Below are 21,065 nucleotides of genomic sequence, written 5' to 3'. Positions count from 1 at the left end.
TAAATCACTACCTGATCACTAGTCATGGCCTTCGCTGTGACCACTATGTATTTTTCAGAACACTAGCCATGTGGCCGTGCCTACTGTATATTTTAAAACATAAATGGTCCACTAGCCATGGACTTTGGCCATGGCCAGTGTGCCAGTGGCCACAGCCTTTGGCTGTGCCCACTGTGTAACGCCCACTCAGCCATGCCCACTCTGGACTTTAAAACACTTTCTTGTCTGATTTTTCACCCCACAACATCATTGTAGCTGTAAAAATATACAATTCCTTTAAACTGCGGGTATAGAAGTACAGATACCCTCGGCTATCTGTAGTAATTATACCTGTGGTCATCGGGAAAAGTGGAAAATAAATGCTCTCCTACCCTCCAGACCCTCACCAAGTGCCCCCCTTCTCTGTGCCTGCTCCCCCATTCCCCTGATGGCCTTCTCACCTCCCCTCACCCTTTCCCCTTCAACACTTGTTGTTTCTGTGATGCAGTTTCAGTTGAAATGTTGGCTATCTGCGGTTATACACCAGATTATTACGGAGGGTTTCCAGCAAATGTTTGTTCTACGTGTTGTAAACTTGGTCCCTGCATTTTATTTTCCGATACCCTGAGGTATATCCTGGGGTATAACCGCGGCTATCTCTCGCATTGCGAAAAAAAAGATGGCGGCTATCAGGGCATTTATAGCTATCTATTTTGGACAAGGGTGCACCACCTTCTCCTTTAAATAATTTAAAAAGTACTGGATGAAATAACGCCAAACCACAAAAGGATCGCGGGTGAACGATTTGTGCCCAAGTGGTTTCAAACCTGCTCCAAATCTGTCCAGCTGTTTGCTGTGTGGGCGAACAAATATTGACCTTTTTTGTCTATGCAAAAATGAATGGGGACTAGGGCGTAACTGCAATTTTTTTTGTTTTCTTAATAACTTTAATTTTTTAACTAATCTTGCCATAAATAATAGCCTGGGGGCACGGTGCACATACAAAATTGGCTGCAAAAATTCTACTAAATTAATTGTCCAAGTCAGAAGTTAATAGAAATTCATTTTTTCGGGTTGCCTATGTAAGGCCATTTTACATCAACTATCACCGCCCTATAATATATTCACTGAAAAAAACGTAGTTACGGTGCAGTTAAGTTGCACAGATTTAACGCAACAAAACCCTTGAAATTCAGTGGATGTGGGAAGTCATGAGCAGCTTAACTCGGCATGTTCCCTTTGGTGTCTGCCATAATGCTATGCCCCCCATAATGCCATTTAGTATGTCATTGTGAATCTCTTCTCTTATAATATGTTTGTGCTCATGGGCTTTGCAACGGGAATGCGCCAGTTAAGCTGGTCTTGACTCCCTACACATAAGCTCAATTTCAAGGGTTTTGTTGCGCTAAATGTGTGGAACTTAACTGCCCCCTATCTAGGGATTTTTCAGTGAATTTCAAGGGTTTTGTTATACCATAGTTTTTTTACAGGCCAACTTTTCGTTAATGTATAACCTTGAATATTACCCTGAATATTCACAAATATCTCACATTGGACAAAAAAAGGCAGCTTTTTCATTTCCAAAAAGCCTTTCTGCTGGAATGCACAATGGGAAATATTCCTATAATTTTGGGAATGGGTGGCACCACCTTCTCCGTCAAATATTAAAAAAACTACTGGATGGGATAACCAAACTACTGGATGGAATAACTCCAGCATCCCCTCGTCCCCCTGGAACTCGAGGCAATGCTTTGTACCCAAGTTGTTTCGTACCTGGTCCAATTCCATCCAGCGGTTTTTATTGTGCGCTCGTGCAAAAATGTGCTTTTTTTCCTATGGGAAAATGAATGGGGACTAGGTCGAAGCTGTGTTTTGTAGCTTTCTTGATAACTTTATTTTTTAACAGATCTTTCCCAAAATGTCCACTCTGGGGGCTGGGGGATAGGGAGGGTGGGGATTGACAGGACATGAGTTAAATTTTAAATTGGTCATACAAGGCAAAATGTATTAGCAATTCATTTTTTCGATTTCCTGTGTATCTCAATACTCAACTTAATGGTACTGCCGCACCATAATATATATTTATCTCTATGATATGGCAATATGGTTTTTAGACACTTGAATCATGTCATCTATGTCCAACATGGCCGCAAATCTGTTACTCCTCTAGCTGTTAGAGGTGGATCAGGCACTCAACCACCATGGGATGTTTAAATCCCGGAAACCCTTACATTTTACACAATCTGATGAAGCCTGTAAGGGTGAAACGCATAGTTGTTTATTTTCTCTGCTCAATCCTGTCCACCGTTTTACAAAATAAAGGACGTTAAATGGAGATCCTGGTGCCGATGTGAATTCTTCGGAATTGATGGAGGAGTGCCGCTATCAGCCGACAATGGTCAGCTTTCCTTTTATTTATATATATATATATATATATATATATATATATATATATATATATGTTAAAATAATAGAAAAGCTCCTTCTTGGGACACTACTTTGTTGGTTACACTGATCCGAACATTTCCCTGGAGCTGTGTGGGTGGAAGCAGGGGGCCATTTGCTTTAGTTGGGAGCGTTTCCCACTTTTTAGCGTGTACATGAGACTGGTACACCACATAATTGTAGAGCCGGTTACAGTTATTTAACTTCATGGATGGTCACTCCCTACTTCATGCATGCAATCAGGCTTTAAACACCAACAAGGGACTGAGTTCACCCTATTTGAAGCCACTCCGCGTGTGGGTGTAGTGCCTGCCTGTCAGGTCTACTGGACTTCTCAACAGCAATTACATATCCGCCCAACCAGAAGTGAAGACCTTCTGTGCTTTTTTGTTGAAGCCGTCGCTATGTGAAGGAAGGTGTACCAGTCTGTACAGGGCTACATTGCATCACGTTATTCAGCATTCAAAAACCAACTCACCATGACCCAGGCCAATAGTGGTGTACAAATCAAGTACACAAAAGGGAGCCACACGAGCATGTGTCAATCAGTTAGGGTAATACTCCCATCACCCATTTTGCCGAAACTTCACACTCCTTCCATTTCAGCAAACCGTCATGAGTCCTCTTACAATCTTTCCAAGTCCCCACTACTATATGCTCAGCCCCTCTGGGATCCCGCACTGCCTTGAGACAGAGCACTGCAGGATTGAATCATCTACAAAAACCTCACACTATATGAAGAATGCATATTATTGGGACCAATGATTTTGTTTTTTTTTATTCACTAGCTGTCCGTAGAGTCATTTCTGATTGAATAGAATGTGCGTTCACTAGTAGATGTCTTTCCTGCTCAGCATTTATTTGAAGGAGACGGTTGAATTAACCATTACAAATATTAGTACCTGGCGAGGGACAATCACAAACGAACTGACTGGCCCTTGTCGAGTCGTTACCTAGCCGACAAACACTCGCCTGCTGTGCTCCGATCAGAGCGCTGCGTCCCACAGAGTTCCTTACCTTTCTGCAATGGACGCCATGGAAAGGAAGAAGGGACTACGTTTAGTACCTTCTCCCCAATCCATGTTTGCCATTTCTTTTGCTTGAGTCGAGAAACGATTGACACACCATTTCTAAAATCGAGTAAAAATACTATTAGTACCCGTGTACAACGTACTGGGGTGCTAATAGCAATAGAACCTTTGGAGGGGGGGGCTTTCCCAGTGGAAATGCCCCTAGGCTACATTAAAGCCCTTGCTTTTCTCGGGTTTGTAACAATCGCCCCGGGGCATTACCCGACCCCATTCTCTGGTTCTATAGCTCTATTCAAGCGATTGTACAGAGCTGCCACTGATGGATGTCGATGTCATGAGCTGCTCACTTGCAGAGTATTCCTTGGGGGCGACGAGGACCGCTTTTTGATTGGCAGAGAGGTCTGCACGAAAACACACATCCAAGCATGTATCTGCGGGACATGGTTGTGCAGTGACTTCAGTGGTGCATGTTGAAGCTACCACGAAGCAGAAATAATAAAAGACGTCAGGCTCAACATGGGAAGGGTGCCTGTACCCTTTCCTCACTTTTTGTAAAACATGTGTTCTAAAAAATAGTTGCTGTTGGGAGACATTCAAGTAAACATGTTCTGTGATAAGACTCTGATTACTTACCCGCTTGCTGACAGTGGCCTACCTGTAAAACAGGAAGGTTCATCCAGTGCCTTGAAATGCAATGTAGCCCCTCTACATTTAAGCTGGTTCTTATTGACCTGGAATATTCCTGCTATATTTCATATCACTGCTATTACATGTTATGTTATTGGGCATTTGTATAGCGCATTTTACCATTGGTATGATACCAAAGCGCTGTGGGTTGAACGGCCTCAGGATCCTAGCTCAGGTCAGTGGAGAGAGTGGTGTAGTAAATAGTGCTTGGCAGCACTCTGTATGTGTGCAGCCAGGACAGATTAAGTGATCTGTAGCTGCATGCTAGTGCTATGTGTGGTGCCGTGGTTGTGTAAATTCAGTAGAATGTGTGCAGGAAGGCCGGTTGGACTTGGGAAGCTGCATTCTGGCGGTGGTGGAGTTTGGGATTATGTGTGCAGATTTACCGATTTTCGTGTGTATAGCTGCATTCTAAAGACTTTTGGGGTGACCATGGAGGTGGACAAGTATGTGTGCAGCCAGGCCGAATTAATTGAGGGGTATAGCTGCATCCCTTTTGTTGGTGAGAGAGTTAGCATATTGGTGTGTTTGAGTGTCTGAGTGGATTTGAGGGGGACCCTCTTCCCGATGTGCTTCCAGTGCTTGTGGAGGGAATGGTATCTCCCTTTGGGTTTGTGACTATTTAGCTAAAGGTCCCCCGCCCCTGTGTTTCTAGGGCACACCTATCCAATTTGCATCACTGTTAAACCGTTCTGCTTCAAATGGTTAAGCACAAGAGGAATCAGCCGGAACAAGGGACAGATACAGAGGTCTAACTCCTAGGGAATCAACAGTGCATCCCCCAGGGATTACCTAGAAGTGAGCTCACTGAAGTGGGAGACACTGCACTTCCTGTACTCACTGGAAGCAAACATATCTATCTGGGGACTGCAGCACTTTACGATCTCCACAATTAATTCCTATTCAAATCCTACTAACAACAGAGACAAGTCGAGGCATCTGCATGATTGTTCAGACTGCCAGTTTCCATCACCTCCTTGTTGATCTCCCAGAAATATAGGAGCAAGGCCTCACTTGTACAGGTTGTGTAACTCTACAATGCCCATCTTGTTGAAATGGTGCAAGAAAGAGGTATAGTCCATGGAGATCACAACTGCAAATGTAGCAACACTGAGATACGCAACACCTGGACAAAGGGAAAAACAACCAAAGTGGGGGCACAACAGCAAATGCAGAAACACCTACATTCGAGGCACCATGATTAGTGGGGGGAACAACAATGAATGCAGTTACACCTAGAATTGGGATACCTGGATAGAGGGAGAAACGCCTAAAATGGGGATGCACCAGTAAATGCGTAAACACGTAGGTTTTCCGAAAAGCCTAAGATGGGGACTAAAGAGTTAATGAAATGGTACTTAACGGTTGGAGTTGTGAAGGCATCATGAAGCAAGACAGACAACAGATCCAACGTTCGAAATAAACACTTTTATGAACTTAAATGTCTGGATGGAAAAAGGCCCAACTTGCCCTATGCTAAGGTGGGATTTCCCTACCTAAAGAAAACTAAGGAAAGTCTGAGTCAAAGTGTTCAACTGAAGAATCTGTCACTGTCCAGCTTAAACTCCCTTCACCAAGTGTAAAACAGTTTCACAAAAAGTCTAAAAACGACCTTCTTCGGACATAAGATGAAATAATCTGAATTAGGACCTGGGGTTCTCTTCCCCAAGTCAGGACTCAGGGCTCCCTTCTCCAAGATTTAAGTAACACAGTTAAAAGTAAGGTATCCTTGTCTTTTAAATTTAAAGTTCCAAAGTTCAAGGCTTTTAAACATTAGTTCCTTTAGTTTGTAGTTTTCACACAAGTGGACATCAATACTCCTTGTAATATTTAAAGTTCCACTGTAAATCAAGCTTCACCACCTTTTGTTTGCATGTACCTTAAAGTTATGTTCAATTTAGAGCTCAGTTTGCTGTGGTTTGTTTATCCTTTAAAGGTGTATTCATTTCAGCACTTTAATATACAATGGTTTGTTTGGATTTGAGGTTCTGTTCCCTTTCTGGGTTCCAAATGTCTTAATTCTGATGGTTAACAAGGTTTGATTCAGTTCAGTATTCAATAATCATTTGTTTTGCTTATAGGTCATTTGCGCTTTGTTTGTTGTTCAATAAGCGTTTATTTCACTTTAATTAAATTGGCAAATGTTCGGAGACCTTTGAAAACGTGTTTCTTGACACATGCAACCACTCTGATCCAAAGTATTCTCAGCTCTTCCCAGCTATTTGATAATTGACAATGAAGGATCAGAGAAAACGTGCATATTCAAGGCACAGTACCACTCCGATACAAAGTATTCAGCGTATAACAAAGTTCACACACTCGCACATCAGGATTCCCATTCCTTAGAAATTCACTGGTCGCTTTCACTGTTCTTGTTGCAGCGCAGATCACCCAACCTTCTGGTTTTTGTCTCAGGGCTCCAGCTCCTGCCCTTCAGACAACCCTGTGCTGGTCCTCTCACACAGGGGATTAAGCATTTTGAGTAAGAAGGAAAGGGGCAGCCTTCCCACACGGCTTACCTAACTGTGTTCAGCCAGCTCCATAGAGTCCCAGCTCCCACACCATGCTTCCATGGACCGCCTCTCTCTGTAGTCCCCAACGTCTTGACGTCCTGCTCCAGCTGCTTGCACTAGCCTTCTTGCTGCTTCTCCTGTCGCCCTCGTCGCTCTGTTTTCCACTGGGCAGGTCTCTTATGCACCTGCAGCCCCATGACAGGCTGCAGATGTGAATGCTGAATTAGCCCTTCCAGACCACAATCAAAGGGACATGCCTGGCCTTCATAGACCTTAGCAGGCATTTTCCTTGTCCCAGTACCAGAGTGGTAAAAGAGCACAGTCTCCATTGCTCTTACTTGCTTCTTCTTCGTCCCAGTACTGTCAAGTGTCAATTGTGGAGAAATTATGGGAGGTGGCTTAGAACAGCCCATGAAGGTTGGGGAAGGGCTGGGTTGGTTGTTAATAGGAAAAGGGGATACCATGTCTTGCCTAAGGGCATCCTACTACCATTCCCCAAGGACCCTCCATCAAGGTGATCCTCCCTCGCTTCTCCACCCCCAGGGTCAGGATCCAATAGCAATGGCCTTTCCCTGGCCACCTGCGTAGATGATCCAAGGGGGTTTCGGAGTGAGAATACCCTCAGGTTTCTCTCATACCCTTCCCCAATGTGGGATGGACCGAGGTGCTTTACAGGGAAACTGGGAGAGGAAGCCCACATTTCATTGCTCTCATCCTTTCCAGTGTTCCACTGTGGAGCAATGCAGCGTAAGGTCCAAGAACCACCACATTACCCGAGGAATGGACTACTTCGTCTGACTATTCCAAACTAGAGGAGAGTGGTCTGTTACTAAGCAAAACCTGCGACCCAAGAGGTAATACTTTAGATGAATTATGGACCATTTGATAGCCAGTGCCTCTAGCTCAATGACTGAATAGTTTTTCTCTCTGGGGAAGAGCTTTCTGCTGCTGTAAAAGATGGGATGTTCAAACCCATCATCATTTTGTGACAAAACAGCTCCCAGTCCTGTTAAGGAAGCATCAGTCTGAATAATAAATTCTTTAGAGAAGTCGGCTATGCCTAAAACAGGGCTCTGGCATAAGGCCTGTTTCAAGGTTGTACAACAGATTTCATCCTCTTCTTCCCACCTGATCTTTTGGGGCTCAATATTTTTTCAATCTGTCAGTCAGTCTGGATGTTTTACTAGAAACATTTAGAATAAATCTGTGGTAGTACCCAATTAATCCCAAAAAGACCCTCAGATCTTTTGTTGTTTTGGGGGGGCAGGGGGTGGGTGTTCTCGAGATGGCCCTCACCTTCTCCTGTTGTGGTTGGACGGTGCTATTACCCATAAAAACCCCCAGATACTTTACTGCTGATTGGGACACCGTACACTTTCCTGGATTAGCAGTTAGCCCCACTTTTCTTAATACTCTCATGATAGTGTAGAGGTGATACAAATGATCTTCCCATGTCTTGCTATGAATTACAATGTCATCTATGTAGGCTCTGCAAAATTCTGAGTAAAGTTGTAAGATTTTATCCACAAGTCTCTGAAATGTTGCCGGAGCACGATGTAACCCAAGTGGTAGGACTTTGAATTGAACCAACCCTATGGGAATTGTGAAGGCAGTTTTTTCTTTATCAGGTCCATGCAAAGGAACTTGCCAATATCCCTTTGTGAGATTGAGTGTTGAAAGATACACAGCATTACCCAGCCGATCTATCAGATCATGGATACAAGCCCTGGGTAAGCGTAAAAAGTAGACTTGGTATTCAATTTACGAAAATCTATACAGAATCTTCAACTTCCATTGGGTTTGGCCACCAACACGATGGCAGGGGGCCAAGGGCTACTAGAAGGTTCAATGATGTTAGCCTCTAGCATGGTTTTGACATCCTGAATTATGGTTTCCTTCCTAGCTTCGGATAACTGATACGGTTTTAGGTGTACAACTTTACCTATGGGAGTGCGGATATGATGATAAATACCCTTCACTCTCCCAGGTTCTTCCCGAAATACATCAGTATACTGCCTTATAAGTTCATATAGCTCTTGTTTCTGATTATTATTGAAGTCAGATGAAATGAGGGCCTTACTTTCTGTGTCCTCAGGGACAAGACAGGATAATATGTCCAGAGACTCCATGAGATGCTCCTTTCATTTACAAAATGACATGATAGATTTGTGTTTTAAGGCAGCAATCAGGTTGTGAGATCTTATAATTACATGGACCGGTTTGCTCTATTACTTCATATGGTCCTTGCCACTTGGACACAAGTTTATTTTCTGAAGTTGGCAATAGGACGAGTACCTTTTGACTTATTGAAAAGGATCGAAGGGAAACCTTTTTATCGTAAGAGGTCTTTTGTTGTTAGTGTGCCTTAACCATGTGAGCTTGTAACCGAGATCTTAAAACCTTTATGGGCTCCTTCATCATACTTGCAGTCTGTGAGAGGGGAATTGGAGCTGCCTCTCTCTCCTCCCAAGTTTCCCTCAACATATCCAGGACACCCAGTGGTTCTTGTCCATAAAGGAAAATCCTGTTGAGGCCTGAGGGGTTGTCCGAATTGCAAACAAGGCCTAGTGTATCATCTGATCCAAATTTTTCCCATCTTGTTCAACTAACTTTCGGAGTATTGTCTTAAGAGTCTTGTTAAATCTTTCCACTAGGCCATCTGTCTGGGGATAATACAATGATGTTCTAAGGGTAGCGATGTGTAATAGTTCTTTAACTTCCCCCATAAACTTGCTCATGAAAGTCAATCCCTGATCCATTAAGATCTCCTTCGGAAACCCCACCCTACAGAAAAAGGGGAATAGATATTTAAGGATCTGTTCTGTCATGTTGGATCTCAGGAGAAAGGCCTCCAGATAACGTGTGGCATAATCTGCAATGACTAAGATATATTTATTCCCCAATTTAGAAGTCTCGAGGGGTCCCACAATATCCATACCAATCATGGAAAATGGAACCTCAATTATCGGTAACAGATTCAAGGGGGCTGGTGGTGGTACGTGTGCTGGTTTTCTGGCAGACTCTGCATGCTTGAATGAAGGTTTTAATGTCAGTATAAATTCCGGGGCGATAGAACTTATTCGCTATGTGTCCTTGAGTCTTGAACTGCCCCAGATGACCTCCAGTCAGTTGGGAATGGGCCATCGCCAATAACACCTGCTTATGACTCTTGAGGACCACCAACTGTGTTTTGATGTGGCATCTCCTCTATAAAGAAGTCCAGATTAAAAAAAAATAAAAACATTTAAAAAAAAGAACTGTCCCCCTTTTTCATGACCCTCGGGTTCAGACAATGCTGGTAAGAATGCTTCAGCCAACAAGTTTTTTTTTCTCTGAGCGAAAGCTAAATCAGGAAGTGTCAGGTTCTTCCTCTGTAGGTTTTCTAATTTCAGTTTTAGGAGGGTCTTCAGGTGTTTTGTCAGCCTCCCCAAAGCCTAGAGCCCCCTCTATGTGCTATCCTCCCCACATGTTTCCTTAAGCCTAGGGAATACTGCTTTTTAAAGCACCCCTTGACAAATCTCATCTCCTTGGTGGATCTGAAATGGATCCTTTCCATGGTTCTGTATTAAGACTTTAACATCACCTCAGTAGTCTGGGTCTATCACCCTTGCTAAGACATAAATCCCAAATCTCCATGTTAACCCGGACTTGGGGGCTAGTCGAACATATTGGGCCTCATCACGAGCTGGGCAGTAATCAGGCAGATTTCCTGTCGAGCGGTATTAGCGCTAATGCCAAGCCCCCGGCAGAAAGGCCGCCAGATCACGAGTTGGCATGCACGCGCACAGGGACATGGCGTTAACGCAAATAGCGCTCACCATAATTGGCCAAGAACCCATAAATCCACCGCACCATGCGCTACCGCCGTGCCAATAGCGTGCAGGAAACGCGTCACTGCCGGAACGGGAAATAAAGCGGCGACCATTTTGGACATCACAATCTTCTGTCTAATATCACAGCCCCTGCAAGCCATCCATCCATCCCCGGGAAGAGTGAAAAATGTTACAGGAGCGCACTTGGGGCAAGTCAGCCCTGGACAGGGTCAGGAAACCCAAATTCAGTGACCAGGAGCTGGCCGTACTTGTGGAGGAGGCAGTGACCCACCATGAAGAACTACATGATGCACTGCAGTGCAAGACAAGCGGGCAGCGTTGTGCACAGATCTGGCAGGACATCAGCCAGAGGGTGTCTGCAGTGGGGCGCATGCCCCGGGATGGGTAGGACTGTCGCAAGCGCCTCAATGACTTGCGTGTCAGAGTACGTGGCATACTATCCCAGCACAGGAGTGCAAGCATGGGCACTGGAGGAGGGCCACCACCACCCAAGCTCACGCCCTGGGAGGAGAAGATGACATCGCTCATCGACATGGGCACCATAGAGGGAGTCGGCGGAGAGGAGACTGGCACCGGTATCCAGCAGGCTGCAGATGAGCTCCCCAAACCCCAGATGCATGCATCTGAAAGGACCACATATGCAGACCCTGAGTGAATGAATGTGCATGCAATGTGTGTGAGGCACTGCAGATACCCATAACTGAGCCTTTGTACCACCGTACCGTAGCGCCCCCTAGAATCCCCTGTACATGCACTGCATCAATACAAGGGATACACATCTATGGCCATGGCACAGCTACGTTGAGTGTGAGTGTGCATGAATAAACCCCCAGCACCATGTGCACAGTGTATCCCCATCATGCATGTGATGATAACACACAAACATGTCCGTGCAGTGTCCCTCCACACTGACACATTCCACCAATCACAATATGGGGATTGAAAACAATGCAAGTGCAATGCATGATTGCTACTGTCTACAATCCCACTTGATGGCAGCTGCAGGTCACCGAGTCAGTCCCATCGACCTCCACTACACCCACGGAGGGATCCCTGGAGCCTTCACCTAGGCGCCATTCATTGCGCCACCCGAGATCCCACACACCAGAGGGGCCAGGACTTGGAAAGCGCCCGCGACCATCACAGATGGACATGGCATTGTTGTGGGTGCCCTGATAACATGCTCCTACCTGCACTGTTTTGGGGAGTGCACTGAGGGGAGGGGGGATTGTCTGCTGGGTGTTCACTGGGAGAGGGGGGATTGTCAAACATATAATAAATCACGTGCACAATTCATACAAAGCATGGACAGTCATGATTGTGATAAAGTGCTCCTTAATGTTCAAGTGATATATGTCAAATGTAGCCATCACCCGTATCAAAAATAATTCTCAATCAAGCCCTGTCTGGCCAACCTCCCCTCCCTCACCCCATTCCTGTGTACACGTGCAACACCTTCTGGCACATCATCATCTTCACTCCCATCCCCAGGTGGCTGCACATCAGCATCAGGGGGCAGTGGCATATTCCTGCGACAGCAAATGTTGTGCAGCATGGTACATGCAACTACGATTTTGCCAACTTTTCCAGGTGCATACATCAATGCCCCTCCTGTACGGTCTAGGCACTGGAAGCGTGCCTTCAGCAGTCCAAATGCCCTCTCCACGCAGATGCATGTACGTCCATGGGCAATGTTGTAGGCCCGCTCAGCTGGAGTGTGTGGATGACGCACAGGGGTCATAAGCCATGTGTACTAGGGATATCCAGAATCACCTGCAGGGGAGAGAATGCAGATATGAGGACAAGGTTGGTTCAGTGGGTGCACAAGCCTCAGTCATCAGTGACATTGGCAATAAGATCAAGTCTGTGTTGAAGAGGTCATGCTATCTCATTGCAATGTTGGGGTACACCCTTTGCCTTCCGGGACATGTATGGTGTGAGGTTGCCATGCAGCTGTGTATCTATGTATATGTGAGTTGTTATGTGTATCACACTCATGTATTACATGGGGACTAGTTATCATATGGTCACTTACATTGTGGTGTGTGCTCTGCTAGGGGCAGCATTGATTCAATGGACTACTTACTACTAGCAACACCCCTGTTTCTAAATGTAACAGTGCTCTGTCCCTTGTCCCTGGAGGAGGGGACCCTTCAATCTGCTTGTGCATGCAACATGTTGTTAGCCCACGTGTCATTGGCATTCCCTTTGGCTGCTGTTGCGTTTGCTGGCACAATTATGTACAGTTCTCCAGGCATGTGATTGGCCAATCAGGGATCAGTGTTTCAGGGATGTACATTGTCGTGAATCAAACTACTTGTGTGTAGTGCTTTTGTGGATGTGCCTACTTTCGCGCACCATTGGCGTGACTGTCGGGTGGTCAGGATGGGATGTCTCTGCTTTGTCAGGATGAGAAGCAATACTGTGACACACACAGGAGGCTTTGTGGTAGTTGGGCTTCCATATGTGACTGTGCTACCACATGTCTTTGCCATTCAGACTGGGTGTGTTCTGCTGTGTTGAACATGTCCAAAGGTTGTCGTGCGAGGTACATGCATGGGAATGTGGAGTGCTGGTGCTGCCTATGTCTCCTGCTGGCATGCAGGGATTTCACTGTGTATGTCCAGCCCCATCAGATGTCATTTAACATGCATTTCGGACTACATTTGTACTCACCCACCATCCATGTGTTTTGGCCTCGGTGCCTTTGCATGTACGATGGCAGGGTACTGTTGCACAGGACCATGGAGTTGTGGGTGGATCCTGGATAGCGGGCGCAGCAGTGGCTGAAGGTGAGGTCAGGGCTACATGTCATCTGCACATTCATGGAATGGTAATTTTTATGGTTTCTGTAGGCTGCCTCATGTGCCTGGGGTGGTACTAGTGCTACATGTGTGCAGTCCAGGGCTGCAATGACATTCGGGACTTGGACAATGGCACAGAATTGACCCTTCAGCTGGTTCACCTGTCTGGCTGGCAATGCAATGTGCTCATTCACATTGAGCAGCAGTGCACTGAAGGTGGACTGGGCCATGCCATGCATCATGGCAACGGTGTGTTGGTAGCTGCCAGTCCCGAGGTATTGTAGCACGGACACAAGCTTCACGAGCGGGGGCACTGCAGTGCTGATAGCTATACGGCTGCCGATGTCAGTCTGGATTGTGTCTGGGTGATGGTTGCCCCGTCCAGCCTATACTCGGTCACCAACTGCCCATCAGTCAGGGCCCAGGGTGTTGGCCTGACCCTGGGGAGGGCTGGCTGTCTTGCTGCTGCTGCTCTCCTCTTCCTTCTCATCCCCAGCACCCCCTGCGCTCCCAGGGCCCTGGCCTGGTTGGCTGGCCTCTTTAGCGCCAGGCGCAGCAGGTAGATGTCCACATCAAGGCTCCCGGCTGCAAATGGCAGCATGGTGTTTGAAAGTGCGTGTTGGGTATGGGTGGGTCTTTTATAGGCTTCTGATTTGCATTGCTTTCACCTGGGCAATGTTTGCTGTGTCCTGTGTTCTTTTGCCTCCAGCATTTGGCTAGGGGTATTTTCAGCATATTTTCCGCCGCTTTCCTGGCGCTAATAGAGCCTACGCCAGATCGCGATTGCTCTGTAATAGCGCGAATGGATACTGGCGCTATTACAGCCAGCGCTATTACTGTCGGATGTACTTGCGCCGGCGATATTTGTACTCGTGATCCGGCGGACCCTTAAATGCAACGGTAATAGCATTACCGCCGGATTTAAGGGTTACCGCCCAACTCGTGATGAGGCCCATTATCAGGGGGTAGAATAAATAACAAGTCCGTCGGTATCAGTCTCATTTCTCCTGGGGGAATTGTTTAATCCCTACTACTACTACTACATATTTCAAACTCGATAGAGCCTTTAGTGGCTACGGAGGGGTCTGATGCTCTGCCACTCAACTTATCAAATTTTAGGGCCGCCCAACTTGTATTGGCTGAGCTGCGTCCCACCGCTGAAACCATCTGTGAAAGCATCATTAAGCAAGACACAGACAAAAGATTCAAAGTTAAAAATAAACACTTTTATTAACTTACATTTAAGGATAGAAAAAGGCCTAACTTGCCCTATGCTAAGGTGGGATTTGCCTACCTAAAGAAAACTAAGGAAAGTTTGAGTCAAAGAGTTCAACTGAAGAATCTGTCTGTATCCAAAACCTATACTTGCCTCACAACTATATCTGTACAATGTGTAGGGATTCGAGGGGGACCCTGTTCCTGATGCGCTGCCAGTGCCCGTCGAGGGGATGGTATCTCCCTTTGAGTTGCGGGGCGATTATGCTAAAAGTCCTCCCCCCGTTTCTAATCCACAGCTATCCAAGGGCCAGCCCTCTCTTTCTGTTAATACATAGGGCCAGATGTATTTTTCGGGACTGGGTCTGCCCAATCCAAAGAGACGTGAACACTCCGTATTTTGGCCAAGTGAGTAAGTCTCACTATTAGCTTTGCCCTTAAGGAGGAGGGTCAAGCCAGTTACTTAAGCCCAATCCAAAATATTGTGTGTTACTTTTGAACCGCTCTGCTTCAACTAGTTAAGCACAAGAGGAATCAGCCAGAACAGGGGACAGATACAGAGTTCTAACACCTGGTGAATCACCAGTGCATCCCCCAGGGATTACCTAGAAGAGAGCTCACTGGAGCAGGAAACGCTGAACCTCCTGTATTCACTGGAAGCAAACACGTCTATTTGGGGAATGCATCTCAGAATGCTCGGAACTGGTCTCAGGAGTTGAGTCAGTGCTATGCTCTGAGCCACAACAGGAATCAATATCCCCTTCCTCCTCCTCCTTCTCACCTGAGGTATTGGTGTTGTCCGGTCTTTGTCCTTCTTTCTTCTTCTTGCTCCTAGACCTTCGATCGAAGAGAAAGGGTCGCCCTCGGTCGGAAGCCACTCTGCTGCCTTTCTGTGATGGCAAGCAGGAGGGGCCCCCTTCCGACGAAGTCCAACACGAGGAAAAAAAAGCCAGCCGGCAAAAAAAACCTCTTGAAGATGCCAGGTAAGGAATTCGCTGTGGATTGGCGGTGAAGGACTATGGCTCCCAGAATGCAGCAGCAGCAGAAGTAAGTATGAACCAAGAGAGAAGGCTGATCGTGGAAACTTGCAAATGTCCAGAGGAATGGCTAAACAAATGGGGAGACCCAAGGTGGAAGCCAAAAGGGGAAAAGGCTCCGGGCAGAAAGCAGCCGAAGTCCCCGCAAGCAGGTAACAAGGGCCGTGTGAACGGTAGAAAACCGGAAGAAAAGAGAAACCAGAGAAAAGGACGGGAAGCGGCGCCAGGGGGGGCCGGAGGGAGAAAGACAAGGGAAACCACAGAAGGAACGGAAGGCAAGGAAAAACGGAAGGTAAGAGGAAAGCAACACAGCGTCAGACTCACGAGGAAAGCAGTGAGTTGCAACGCAGTGTCAGCCCGGAAAGGCGGGGCTTAAGAGCAGAAGTAAACAAAGAAAGACTAGACCCATACCCGCACCCGGAAGAAAGGGAAAGTGCTAACGAGAATACACTCGTCTGTGTGGCCAAATGCGCCAGGTGAGGCGGCGCATGACAATGCAGCACTTCAAGATCTCCACAATGAACTCCCATTTAAATCATACTAATCTGAAACAACAGTGATGAATGGAGGCATCTGCATGATTGTTTAGACTGCCGCGGTTTCCGTCACCTCCTTGTTGATCGTCCAAAAATATAGGAGCATGGCCTCCCTTGTGCAGGTTGAGTACCTCTACAATGCCCATCTTGTTGACGTGGTGCAAGGCAGAGGTGTTGTCCATGGGGATCCCAACAGCAAATGCAGCAACACCCAGATTCAAGACACCATGACTAGAGTAGCACCTGGATTTTGAGACGCCATCATTAGCAGGGGAACAACAGTGAATGCAGTTACACCTAGATTTGGGATACCTGGATAGAGGGGGAAACACCTAAAATGGGGATGCACAACCAAATGCGTTAACACGTAGGTTTTCAAAAACGCCTAAGATGGGGACCCAAGAGTTAACTAAATGGTACTTAACGGTTGGAGTTGTGAAGGCATCATGAAGCAAGACACAGACAACAAATTCAAACTTCAAAATAAACACCCCATGTATATAAGAGTAAGAAGAAAAGGGTCCAGACAATGGTACGCTATGGATCACAAGTTATAGTATGTCAATTAGCAATACTAAATTGAACAGCAATCAATTAACATGACTAACAAACCCGTAAGTCAATCAGCGATACTAGATTGAGCAACAATCAATTAACATGACTGAGAAACTCCATTAACATAGCTGAGAGAATCCCAGAACTGAGAGAATCCATTAACACAGCTAAAGAATCCATTAACATAGCAAAAGAAATCCAATTTATACAGGAAACATCATAATGTGCATGTGCATTGAATTCTTTGAAGACATAAGAAAGACTGTTTAAATTGGATTTCTGCTAATTGACATACTATAAATTGCTATCCACAGCGCACCATTGTCTGGACCCTTTTCTTCTTACTGTTATATACATGGGCCCTGCCTAACCACAATCGAAGGGACATGCCTGACCTTCACAGAATTTAGCAGGCATGTTCCTTGCCCCAGTACCAGAGTGGTAAAAGAGCACAGTCTTCATTGCTCTTAGTGGCTTCTTCTTCGTCCCACTACTGTCAAGTGTCAATTGTGTCAATTGTGGAGAAATTAGGTCAACTGGCTTATAACAGCCCAAGAAGGTTGGGCAAGGACTGGGTTGGTTGTCAATAGGAAAAGGGGGATACCATGTCTTGCCTAAGGGCATCCCACTTCCAATTCCCAAGGTCCCTCCACCCAGGTAATCCTCCTTTGCTTCTCCACCCCCAGGGTTGGGATCCAAGGGGTTTAGGGGTGAGACTACCCTCAGCGATGGGCTTTCCCTGGGCACCTGTGCAGAAGATTCAATGGGTTTGGGAGTGAGAATACCCTCCGGTGTCTCACAGAGTGCAGCAGTGATAGGACTATTACTTACTAGCTTGCAGACCTTGGTAAGCTATGTTATGAAGGTGAGAGGGGCGGTAGGGCTTTCCCAAATAAGTAATTGCTGTATTCCCCAACCAGACCACTCTTACCATGTCAGTTGCTGTTGGTTAAAGGTGGCAGGCTTCCCAGGCGAACATGGGAAACCACGACTGTAGCTGTTTCAACAGGAGCTACCCTTTGCCTTGGGACTCTTAGCCTGTGGGGCTGCCCGGGCAATGCAGCCCTGGGATGGTGTCTTAGAAGGGGGAGTGGGCCAATCACAAAGACGAGGGAGGGCTAGGAGGTGGAAACGACCATCAAATAATAATAACCGTCCTAGTCGAGTCTGTCAAAATAAAAGGGCCTATGCTAATAAACCTATTGCCAGTCCTTACCTCTAAATACAAATAGTGTGGGAAACAATGTTATGCGAAAGAAAAGTGTTCAAGAAATGATATGTCGGGATATTCAAACCACACTCAAGCTTAGCACACTCTCTGGCTTCTCTAGTACGAGGATTCAGTTCAAAACTTCAACATCAGGACCTTCTGTGCCAAAGTCTCTTTGCCATTCAAAGTCTTTTATTTCAGAGGGCACGATATAACACAACAAACATTGAAGTTCTTTCTTCTTAGGAAATCACATATACAACTTTTGAGGTGATTTACTGTTCACCCCCGGACCTCCCCCCACCGGACTCCTACCCATTTAATCACAAAATCTTCAATTGGTCTCCCTTTGCCGGGCTTGGACCAAATATTTCAGTTCAAGAAAGTTTGCTTATTTCCTTCTTAATCCTAATATCAGCGCATTAAAAAAATGCAGAGTATCTTTTCTCCAGTCCTGTCGGGACACCCTGATATCCTGGCTGTGGCCTGTCCCTCCAGTATTTTTATGTCACACATTCGGACCACAAGCCCCATAAGGCTTTGTGCTTACCTCTTTCTTTTTATATTCAGACAGTTCAAATTTCCAGTCCCAGAATGCATGCATTCTGCACCCTTTTTATCCTGTTCTTTATCTTACTTGGTTTTCAGCAATCTTGCTCTCACATGCCCTTTCCTTGGTGGCAATGTACTTCAAATATATGTAACAAAATGTTTCTTTCACTGTGTTTACTTAATCCTCACGCACACGCGCACCAGGCTCCTCTGAGCTTTGGACACTCACCAGCTGCTGTGTGGCCCTGTAACAATTTCCTTCCTTCAGCCTTCGGATCAGGGCTCACTCTAACGGCCCCTCTGGCGCCTGGGCTCTCTTTAACCGAGAGGATTGAGCACTTGTTCACACAATGTCTGTAGCAAGTTCTTTGCATAGTTGCAGCTCTCGGGAGGCACGGCACCCTTGCCATGCTGCAGCCTTTCTCGCTCAGTGGGTCGGCGGTCTGGCACGCCGTGCTCCTCGTCGCTTCTGGTCCAGCAGTCTTGCTTGGGAACAGGTTGCTAGCTCACTCAGTGTTATGTTTAGAACCACGCCTTTTATGCCTTGCATATTGGTTAAGTGAAGTCACGAGTGGATGATTGAAATGAAGTGCCTGACTTCATAAGGTGACAACATGGCCGTTTTCCATAGGAAGCTGTTCTCTGTTGATCCCTATGGGAAATCTTCCTTCCTCTTGGTTTGCTCTTCTTCATCTCAGTGATTGGGGAGTGGGACATGGGGTATGAAGGTAAGTGACCTTCATACTGACGAAAGAGGACAGGGTTCTGGCTCGAGTAGGTGAAAGTGGGGGATCTCGAGTTTCAAGCCTGCGCAATTTCCTCCCATTTCCCTGCATTCCTTTATCTTTGTCAGTATCTGAGGCATTGTGGGACAGGTAGTTCTTGGAGAGTTTGCATACTCCTTTATATTTCCTGGCTGAGATGGGAGGAACTGGGTATGGTGAATGGTAAAAAGAGGGAACAAACGGGAGAATACCATTAGGTTTCTCACAGGGAGCTGGGATGAAGAGGCTCACTTACCCGTGGGCACATGCAGCTAAGATGGTGCACAGGGAACTTCACAGAGGGCCTGGACCCTTGAAATCAGTAGGGCTACAGAAACGGGCCAATCATAGGGTGGAGTGAGGCTAGAAGGCGGGGACAGAGGGAGAGTAGTAAACAGGCATAAGAGGGTGAAACTAGGTGCTGGGGAGCGTTCCAAGTGATAGTTTCGACAGGCAAAGTTTCGAATGCCAAAGGTTCTGACACAAAAGTGCCCAAAAAAAGTTTTGATTTTTTTTTTTTTTAATGTGGGGAACCCCCCAAACCCCTGTTTTTTTAAAAAACAATAAACCCTTTAATATAAAAAAAACATTCAAAACGTTTTTTTTTTCCTCGCACTTTTGTGTCGGAACTTTTGACATTCGAGACTTGGACAACTTGGGGAGCACCATAATTTTAGACAGAAGCACACCAAAAACAAACGATGTGGGAGCACAGCTGGAGAGACTCACTTACCCATGGGCACCTGCAGCTAAAATGGATCACTGGAGACTTGAATAGTTTTACAGCTTTGTAGACACTTATTAAAGTTACCTTTTTAGTCACAGAAGTTTCAGTTGCTTACTGTGTGTGGTTTGGGGTGATTGTGCAGGTTTATTTTTGCTGGCAGTAAAAACAGCAGCCGTGGCATTAGTACTGTTTTTTTTTATGGTGGATTTTCCCCTATGCTCCCTTTTGCCCCACCTTGCCGAACCATCTCTTCCCCTGTGAGTCCCCCTCCCATAAATGGGGTATAAATGTGAATGCTGCAGACAGTGCTTTTACACCATTGTGAGGAGTAAGTACCATGGAGGCATCAAGATCACAGCATCCCAGGGCAATACCTTCCCAGCTCCTAAAATTCCTCTAGAACATGGTTACACATTATTTGGACCTGCAGATATTGTTTACTGCACCTCCCATGAAACTTGACTAAACTGTCTAGGGATCATGGGAGATGATGTCCAAAACATCTGGAGGGCCACATAAGGAGTTAGCATGCTCTAGTAGAAAGTGCTGTCTTGTCAGTATCATGACCCACCAGCTTCTTTGTCTCCTGAAAAATGTCTAAGGAGTGAGGATTAAGAAAGCCTTTCACTTTTTCTGCATTTGCTCCAATATAAGCCTGAGTGAGGCACACTGTGTTGCCAGTTCGATTGTATTTTAAAGCCTGCAAGATTGTGATGACTTGAGTGAACATATGGAGGCAGTTAAAGAAGGATGGTTTCTTTGTGGGTTCCAATTAAAGAAACTCACTGGCCCTCATTACAACCCTGGCGGAAATCGAAAAACGATGGCGGAAATGTAATACCGCCATCGAATACCGCTTGGTGCGATTATGACCCGTCACCGTAAAGTACGATGCCATCAGCGACACCGTAGTGAACGCCAACGCTAACTGCACCAAGTACGCGCACGCGCGCCATGCAAAACCGTAATTACCACCATGGCGCAACGGTACGGGAATGCTGACCCTAGCGGACATTTACTTAACGCCATCAAGCATGGCGGAAAGTACCATTCCGCCATGGTGAGAATTACGGCATCGTGAACCAACCGTAAATGGCCCTACTGAGTGCCTGTACACCACTCCCTGCCCACATTGCACAACACCTCGTAGGTGCAATGAAGTTACACAATGCAACCA

At 46.1% G+C, this 21,065-nt stretch overlaps 1 protein-coding gene across 1 annotated transcript in view; it reads right to left on the bottom strand.

Moving 5' to 3' along the window:
• CYB561 (cytochrome b561) overlaps nt 1-21,065 on the bottom strand; it is a 216,908-nt gene that overhangs the window by 88,795 nt on the left and 107,048 nt on the right. The window lies entirely within an intron of this gene.

The sequence above is a fragment of the Ambystoma mexicanum genome, chromosome 13 (assembly GCF_040938575.1).
Source record: "Ambystoma mexicanum isolate Mex_15411 chromosome 13, UKY_AmexF1_1, whole genome shotgun sequence".
Classification (NCBI taxonomy): Eukaryota; Metazoa; Chordata; class Amphibia; order Caudata; family Ambystomatidae; genus Ambystoma; species Ambystoma mexicanum.
Note: the sequence above shows the minus strand (reverse complement) of the source record. Positions and strands in the feature narration are given on the sequence as shown.